This window comes from Schistocerca gregaria, chromosome 8 (genome assembly GCF_023897955.1).
Source record: "Schistocerca gregaria isolate iqSchGreg1 chromosome 8, iqSchGreg1.2, whole genome shotgun sequence".
Classification (NCBI taxonomy): Eukaryota; Metazoa; Arthropoda; class Insecta; order Orthoptera; family Acrididae; genus Schistocerca; species Schistocerca gregaria.
This window is the reverse complement of record NC_064927.1, coordinates 366,385,897-366,395,235: the sequence shown is the minus strand read 5'-3', so window position 1 is coordinate 366,395,235 and position 9,339 is coordinate 366,385,897.

The window sequence follows — 9,339 nt, the reverse complement described above, 5'->3', positions numbered from 1 at the left end:
CAGTTAAACTATCAAACTGTATCCAATTTACACATCCACAGAACAGTATCTTGTGTATGTCTCCCTGTAATTGTTGCCTTGTCCGCCCCCGGTAGCTGTGTCGTCAGCGCGACAGAATGTCAATCAAAAGAGCCTGGGTTCGATTTCTGACTGGGTAGGAGATTTTCTCCGCTCAGGGACTGGGTGTTGTGTTCTCCTAATCATCATCATTTCATCCCCATCGACGCGCAAGTCGCCGAAGTGGCGTCAAATCGAAAGACTTGCACCAGGCGAACTGTCTACCCGACAGTAGGCCATCATCACACGACATTATTATTATCACTGTTGCCTTTACTTAAACATTAAGAGATAACATGAACATCTCTCAGACATAAACGACTCCTTTGTTTTGTCCATGACACAAATAAAGCCAATAAAAATAATAGTGGAAACAGTCACATTGTCTGTATCCAATGAGATACAAAAAATACAATGGGTAGGCTACATTAGATTGTATGTTATGTTAAACACAATAATTCCACTCAGTACATTTGACGTCTAAGTTTATCTTCAACGAACCTATGGATACACACACACACACACACACACATACACACACACACACACACACACACACACACACACACACACACACACACACACACACGAGCAATGTTCACTTTAGAGAAGATGTTCAAAGTGACCACTTGGCATTTGCAAACACTTCACCACTCACTGGCTCATCCTTTGCTGGACCCCTGCATCAAGCACTGCTGAAGTGGCATGCATGAATGCTATTAGATAGATGCATCCATAGGTGGAGTACTATAAACTTGTTCCTCTTAGTGTCATCACAAATAAAAATGAAGTGAATTAAGGTACGTGAAACGTAGAGGCCAAAACACTGGACCTCCACGAGCAATTCACTTCCCTGGGAACGCTCCATTTAAAAAGTTACGCACATTCATTCCAAAGTTTGGCGGTGGACTGTCATGCTGAAACCATATCCATTGCTGAACGCTAAATAAAAAACTTTCTAATGCATCATGGAAGTTTGCAAAGAAACGTGCGATATAGGGACGCATTCAACTTGTCCAGCAATAGGTAACGGCCCAAAAGCACTTCTCCCATGATTCCATCCCCCAGGTTTATGCCAAAGTATGCCTGAAAGCCAATTCCACAAGTGACATCTGTGTTGTGTCCCAACCAATAAAGGCTGCTCAAGAGGTTGACAATACCGTCATAAGTGAAGCTAGATTCGTCAGTCCATATTACATTATTTATAAAATGTGCTTTACCTTACACTTCGTGTAAAAACAATTCGCAGAACTGTACTCATCGAATGTGGTCATCTGGCCACTAGTTTTGAGTTAACGTGTAATGACATGGATGCAGTTCCTCATCATGCACACTTCAACAAGCAGTGTCCTCTGTGTAGTATGTCTAGTCTTTGGACAACCTCTGTCCATTATCGGCTTCTCAAACCCATTGCTCCAGTTGACGAAAAACATTCTTATTGGGATGACACCTTTTAGGGTATGGTGCAGCATAAGTATGAGCAGCAGTATCTGCTTGATTAATGGGTGCTCCCAGCGCCACATCCATCGATATGTTCATTGTTTGTGTACTCCATTGGGAAGTCACCTTACATAAACTTGACAGTATCAGTTATGATTGCGGTTAGTAGACACTTGCATGCAGTTCAGTGGGTCCAGCTGTCATATGATAAACAATGGTTGTGTGAGAAAATGATGTACTACTTACAGACAACAATAGCTAGGTAACAGATGCTAAAAAATAAAAGAGGAAATAAAAAAGGTATCTGACAGAGATTAGAAACATAGCTCCATGGTGGAAGAGGTTTGATGTCCCAGTAGTCTACTCAATGAACTATGATGCTGATATGGTTGTGTGAGGTGATACACGTTCCTCTGTACAGTCTGCTGTCCTACACACTGTGACAGTGTTGGCAGCTTCTTGTTTTCACGCATGTGTTTTCTAAATGCACCCCACATGATTTTGCTAGATAAACATTTGTCTTCAGCCTAGATGACGAATCACAAGTGCAGCGTATCTCTTCACCCTATATAGACGATGCCACATTTGCAAGGGACACCATAGAAGTTCGATACATGAAAAGCTATAACATCTTCAACAGAGTGCTGGGAGTGGGCCAGAACAGTGGTCTCAGTCCACGTCTTTGCAGCACACATCCTAACTTGCCGCTCTATTGGTCCACAATACAGCAGGAAAGCAGCCACCTTGGCCTATTCCGCTGATTCACAGGATGTCTTTCGTTGGTGGCATCTGAACGCGTTTTGCAATGTTTCCCTTGCTATAACCATTCTCTCTGAACATGTGTCTCAAGTCAAAAACAATATTTGCTCTGCCTGCTAACGTGTTCTGGACTGCTTTCTTGTGTACGAGATGATGAAAAACTATCAGCTTTCAATTATCGACTAGTATGCATTAGTTTCCCATACACTGAATGAACAAGTAAGCCTCCTGAAGCTAGCCTCCTGCCTTCTGCACAGCTAAGACATCCAAGAATTTGTACGGGATCAACAGCCCCTTATGTATTGAGAACATATATTTTTGCCTCACGCACGTCGCAGTAGGCACTATCGATAGTCGAGTGCCCAGTGCGAAAGATAGTATCAGTGTTGAGACTCTGAGCAAGTAATTTTGTGGATATTACATGTCCTAGATCAATAATAACATACTTTACCTGTCGAATTAACATTTATTGAAGCACAGAATAAGGCGAATACATCATGGCTGTACAAACGTAGTGCGCTGAGAAAAGTAGATAAAGTAAGTCAAAGAGCCTTGGGTCCAAAGATATGGCGTTTCAAGCCAGAGGCGCCACACAACACAGAGCTCCCCCCCCCCCCCTCCCCCGGTTCCGGCAGTGCGCAGCACGGCAGAGGGAAATGTTCTCACTTGAACACAAAATCTTCGTACCAGCCTGCCTGGCGGTTGAAGGTGGCGTCCAGCACGATCAGTACCTCGGAAGCCCCGTCAACAGGGTCACATGTGTTGGACCACTCCATAGGCAGTGGAGCGTCACTGGAGGTCACATCGGCAGTGTCAGTGGGCGAGGCGGCGGCGATGAGAGGCAGACCAGAGGTGTCAGAATGCGGATCAGCGAGAGACCACATCGCTTTCATTGCTGAACTGAAACCATATTGGTCGTCCAAGACATAAGACGCGGTGCGGACCTAAGTAAGGTGGTTCCAAGGCCGCACATACGGAGTCGTCGTGCAGCATTACAAATTTGCACGATGCCATGTCTTTGGGTTCAAATACCGATGGCGAGGAATGAGCGGAATGCAGGGGTGGTCGAAGGCAGGCCACGTGTGCACACACTCGTTCTACACGTCCTGGAAGGTCGATTGCGTTAGTCAGAGGTGCATCCTCGATGAATTAAGCTGGCAGGATGAGGGGTTTTCTTTATAAGACCTCCGCCAGCAAAGCATTCAGGCCAGATGAAGCACTCCATAACCAGGTGCATTGTGGCTCGCATCCCAGGTTGGGTTAGAGCATGCAAGGTGGTATAGACCGTATGACGAATGGTACTAGGGACCAGCGGGCAGAGTGTGCCTGTAGAGGTGTCACAAAGGACAGGGATCATTGACCCATATAGTATATAGGGCTGGAGAAAGAGTGATGGTTCATTGTCTGATATTATTTGCTGCATATCATCGTCGTTGGCTTATAGTTGGCCGAGCTCCTCCAGATTCAGCAGTGCAATTAGCATGCAGATGTGGGAAAGGTAGTCTGCCACAACATTCTCGATGCCGTGGATATGGCACATGTCGGAAGAGTGCTGGCTGATGTAGACCATATGGCGGACACACCTCGGTGGAAGGTCCTTAACCAGATTATGAAGAGCGTCTATGAGTGCCTTCTGATCATTATAGATCGTAAACAGTCGCTCCTCGAGCTCACTACGGAAATGTTTAATCGCCTCATACACAGAGATTAGCTCACAGTTGAAAGCCGTACACTTGCACTGGCTCTTAGTCAGTTTCTTGGAAAAGAAGCAGAGGGGCTGGGTGGATTCGGTGGTGTGCTGTTGTAAAACAACGCCTACAGTTGAGTCACTGGCATCAGTCGTGATCGAGACACAGGCCTCGGGGTCTGGGTGGGTAAGTGTGACGGCTTTTCCAAGGGCAGTTTTAAGGTTACCAAAGGTGACGAGCATGGATTTGTCCACTCCAATTTGCGTTTCCCAGTAGTGTTTTTGCCAGAGAGAGTGTCGGTGAGGGGAATTTGGATGGAGATAGCTTGAGGACTTTGGCGGCAGTGAAAGTTTGCCACACCCAGAAAACGATGGAAGTAACATAATCCTCAGGGAGAGGAAAATCAAGTATCGTTCCGACATGAGAACTCGTTGGTTGGAGGCCGTTGGCAGAGACAGTATGGCCTAGGAAGGTAACTGATGTGGAACACAATTGAGATTTATCATAGTTGATCACCACGCCGTTGGCAATGAGGGACAAACAGATTGCATCAAGGTGAACTTGATGCTCCTCAGCGGAGGAGAAAAAGATTAATATATCATCTAAGTAAGCATAAGCGAATGGCAGAGGGAGCAAAATGGAATGAATGAACTTCAACCACATCTGCGCAGCATTTTTCAGCAAATAAGGCATGTAACATTATTCAAATGGCCCAAAGGGTGAGATGATGGCAGTCTTTGGAATATCCGGTGGATGCATAGAGTTCTGATGATACGCTTTGGAACAATCTAAAACAGAGAAACAAGTTAGAACCAGGGAGTAATTGCGTGGAATCCTGGATATGTGGAATGGGGCAGTTACTGATGGTGCCAGCATTAACAGACCTGTAGTCCTCGCACAGGTGTAAGGTGCCATCCTTTTAAGGAACAAGGAGAACAGGTGAAGATCAGTTGCTATCAGAGAGGCGCAGACTGTCCAAAGCCAACAGATCCTAAACGATTTCCTTTGCATGCAGAGGTTTGGAAGGGTTAATGCGCCTGGCCTCATAACAAACAAGTGGGCCTTTGGTGGTGCGAATACTATGACAAGTGCCATTACTGATGACTGATACTCGCGTAGGAGGGTCAGTAAAAGGGGACAAGAAGCTATCCGCAGGCAACGTTGCTTCACTGAGCTTGGTGAACCAGGACGGAGTAGGAGGGGGGGGGGCGGGTGAAGTCAGCGATAGAAGACGCAGTACAGGATTGTAGCATGCAGATGCGTCTTGTAGATTCGTCTGCAGTGGTGAGAAAACAACAGCAGACGGTGGAATGTTTGTCAGAGTGGCAGATTGGTGAGAAGTCACCGTAGAGGTGTTTGATGGACTGCCTTATTGAGGGTCTGCAGGTAGGTGATGTATGGTAAGTCATGCATGTGACAATTCAGTGGAGGCAGAGGCGATGCGGCTGCCTAAGGCAACACTCTGGGTGCAAAGTTCATCGATTTGTGGATGCACATCTGCCCTGTACTAATGCGCTCGACCAGGGACACACCTGTGGAAAGTGAGAGCGAAATCGTGCTGAACTTGTGTGAGCATGAAACTGTAAAGCCAGATGTGTGGTGGAGCATAGCAGCCTGCAGGTCTGGTGAAAGCTCGTAATGGTGTAGAAAATCCAACCCAATCACAGGTTCATCCATGGCAGCAACGTGGAAGGTCCAAGGGTAGGTCTGAACCAGTGATAGGTGCAGCAATATCTGATGGAGCCATGGACTGCAAAAGGAGAATGACTGGCGGTGATCAAGTCAAGGATAGAAGGTGATAGGGTGTTGTCAGTGTGTTTTGCCAGAATCAGGCTAACATCAGTGCCAGTGTTGATGAGAAAGTGGATGCCTGTCGACATGTCTGTGGCAGAGAGCGAGTGGTGCAGCGTTGGACGATAGGCGCGCTGTGAAGGAATGTGGTGGGCGCATGTCACCTTAACATGCTCTCCGTTCTCGTTTGGGTGGGCACAAGGTGCATGGCAGCGGCGAGTGGCGTCGCCATAAGCGGTTAGGCAGTTGACGAGGTGGAGTTTTGTGGGAGGAGGCTGCAGCTGATTGCGTTGGGGTTGGTAGCCGATTGGGTTGCTGTTTGGGCAAGGTCCGCGGCTGTCACGAGCCCACTGGCAGTACCTCCTGGTGGTCACTAGGTGGCAGCTCCTGACTGGCAGTTGAGGTGCTGAGGCAAGCACACTGGCCTCTGCAGAATCGAAGGTACGGGCATGCCAACTGAGGGTGATGGAGATGTCATTTGTGACAGGCGGTGTCGGTGACGAATGATTGCATAAGCCTGGTCCGCCATGCGTAAAAGAAACCTCTAGTGGGTCGGCAACATGAGGCAGTAGATGAAGCTGCAGATCTGAAGGCACCTTGACTATCCACAACATCCAAAGCACTGTGTCAGGTAATGCTTGATCGTCGATTAAGGCGCCACCAAAGCTGCGAAAGGTTCGTCGAGGCACTCGTCATGAATAAAGTGGTGGATAGGCCCCACTGAAGGGCAAGAAAGGAGCTCGATAAGCAGTGCTTTCGGCATCGAATATTTGAGGGAGGCAGGCAGTGAGAGAAGCAAGTCGCTGATGAGGTCCGTTTGAGAGTGGAGGTGGCTCACCAGGCAGAAGGCAGACAAAACGGGCGTCATAGCCCGAAATGCTGTGGATGTCCAGTAGGTGATGCACCAAAGTGAACCAAGTCTTTGGTTTATCTTTTTGCAGAGCAGGTAACTTGAGAAAGCTGCTGGGTAACACATGTTGACGCAGTACCAGCAGACAGAGATCGGAAAGAGCAGAGCAGGACACCTATGACACCGGAAGTGCAGTAGTGGTGAATGGTGCATCGGTAGAGGTCTGCATAGGACGATGGCCTCATGCAGCACACGGAGAAGAGGGAGCAGGCGTATAAGTCAGCACGGTGTGTCCAATCTGCAAGCCCAACGAAAAACGTAGTGCCGTTGCAACAGCAGGCAGGTGGCGGTCGTGGTGGAGCCACAGGCGGGCTGACCCAGTAACAGGTGCAGGCGGAACGGCCGGCACTGTTACGAAAGTGAGCAGTCGTGGTGCAACCACAGTGCAACGGTCATGGAAGCCAGCACAGGCGAGGTGACATTCGTGGTCACCACCATAGTTAATAGGACCCCGTTACACTTGCACTGAAAGACAATAGTAGCTCCATTGTGGCGGAAACAATGTGGGCTGGTACATGAAGTTCGTAAATGACGAAAACAAGCACAAAATAACTCGCAATGAGACGATGACGGTGTTGGGATGACCACTGTGGTTATCACGTAGGATCAGTTGGAGATAACACACACTAAGTATCGAATATGCATTTATTAATCACTGACACATAACAGACATGGCCGAAAGTGAAGACTAGAAAAAAGCAGTCGAAAGAAGCAAAAGTCACAAAGATTGGGCACTCTACGCCAGAGATGCAACACCTGCGTACTTAGCCAAGACCTGTACCGAAAATAAATAAGGAGGGTTTGCTACTGTAACGTAATATAACAGAAAGTTAAGACTTGGATTTCGCTGGATGTGTTTGATGTTTCGTTTTCTCAGTTGCAGTGGTGGCTTTGTATTGTGATGGGCTATGTCACTAAACAACAGATATATAGGCATTTCCAAATTCGTTGGTAAAATTTCGTTGCACTTATCGCCTTTTTCCGCCAGGAGACTGGAGCTGCTACCTGTATACGAAAGAATATGAATGTCTAATCAAAAATCATCCAGCTAGTACACTCGTTTGCTGTAGAAATCGTACAGGAAAAATGTTGTGCCAACTGCTACGATTTGATTACTCTTACGCAATGACTTTTCGGTTTACATTTTCTATGAATACATGTAACTACTTTCTGAATATGACGTTACGTAAAATCGGTTTCAAGTGAGTGTAATGGGGTTCCGATTCACTACAGCTTACTTAATGTTACCAGCGAAACACCCTTGTACCGATTTTTGTTTAAAACTAAAAGGCTGCAATACCAGTTTAACAAGGAAAAGAGAACATCTGCAGTCTGATTACTGAAATGAGAGTAAAATTTATTGCATTCTGTTTTATCATTCCAATTAAGTAGCATATATTCAGTGGCAAAGTGTGTCATGTTTTTGTAGGCTAGGCCGAAAATTACGAATATCAAAAAAAGGAAAAAAGGCTTAAAACAAAAACAATGTAAAACAGAAACATTGCAAAAGTAACTTAATTGCATATTTCTTCTAGGACTGAAACTACTACAGAAATCGTTATAAAGAAATATGTTAAATATTTAACAGCTACAGATTAATGAGAATATAACACATAGTGACTCACCGTTAAATCTTTTTATAAATTAGTAGAATCTTTATCTCCTTTCTCTGGACATAAACATTGATAACACGAGATATGAACCCCCTTATGTTTGGTTGAAGATCTCACAGTTCCCTTCTCTACAGCCAAAATCGCAATGCTTTACACTCTGTCATTTGTCATTGTGTTGTGAAGGTATCCTTTAACGCGTTTTAATGTGCTCATGCTTCTTTCACAAGATGTGGTGATTGCTGGAATTGCGAGAACCAACGACAGTAATTTAATACATTCAGGAAACATGTTTTTTAATCCATTGTTTGTAATTTATTTAAGGAAGTCTTGAGACTGTTGACGTCTATTTCCATTGCTGTAAATAAAGGTAAGTTCTCTTTTCAGTTTTTCACTGTAAACTAAAGGATACACTTTAAGTAGGAAACTGTTTGGCTACTATAACCTAAGAGCTTTATCTCATTTAAGTTCTGTATTATCTGTTTCACAGCAGTTGTGGCACCTAGTTTCCATGTACTGTGTCAGTTATTTCCCTCTCAGTTTCTGAATACTTGCTTCTGTTTAGTTAAAATTAATTTCAGATACTCCTCTTGAATTTATAAGGCTCTTAGCTTCCACTATGGATATCAGAAGAATTCCCTCACAGCTGAGTCTTTGAACAGCCTTGATGAAGTTTACGCCTACAGAATCTTACGTCCACAGTTTTACTTTGCAAGATGTCAAACAAGATACTTGTATGATGGAAAATCGAATTGTACAGCTGCAGTAGAAAAAGAAAAGTTTGATTATCCAGAATACTATTTATCCCAATTGCTTGGTGGAAAGAATTATCATCCCACTCTTCATCATTATCACATGATTAAATTCTTCTCTCAGGTCTGTAGAGTGAAAAATAATGGTTTGTACAGTGTGTGATAGGAAATTCCACCTCGTTTCACAAGAACTTGGTAGCTTAAATCCCTTTTCCCTCAGAAGTTCATATTTTTTACTGGAATGTCTAAAAAATGTATGGAATCTAGATAGATTTGCCACAAACATTTGAACTTGTGTAAATCATTTTGCAAGCATACAGGAAGACCAGGTT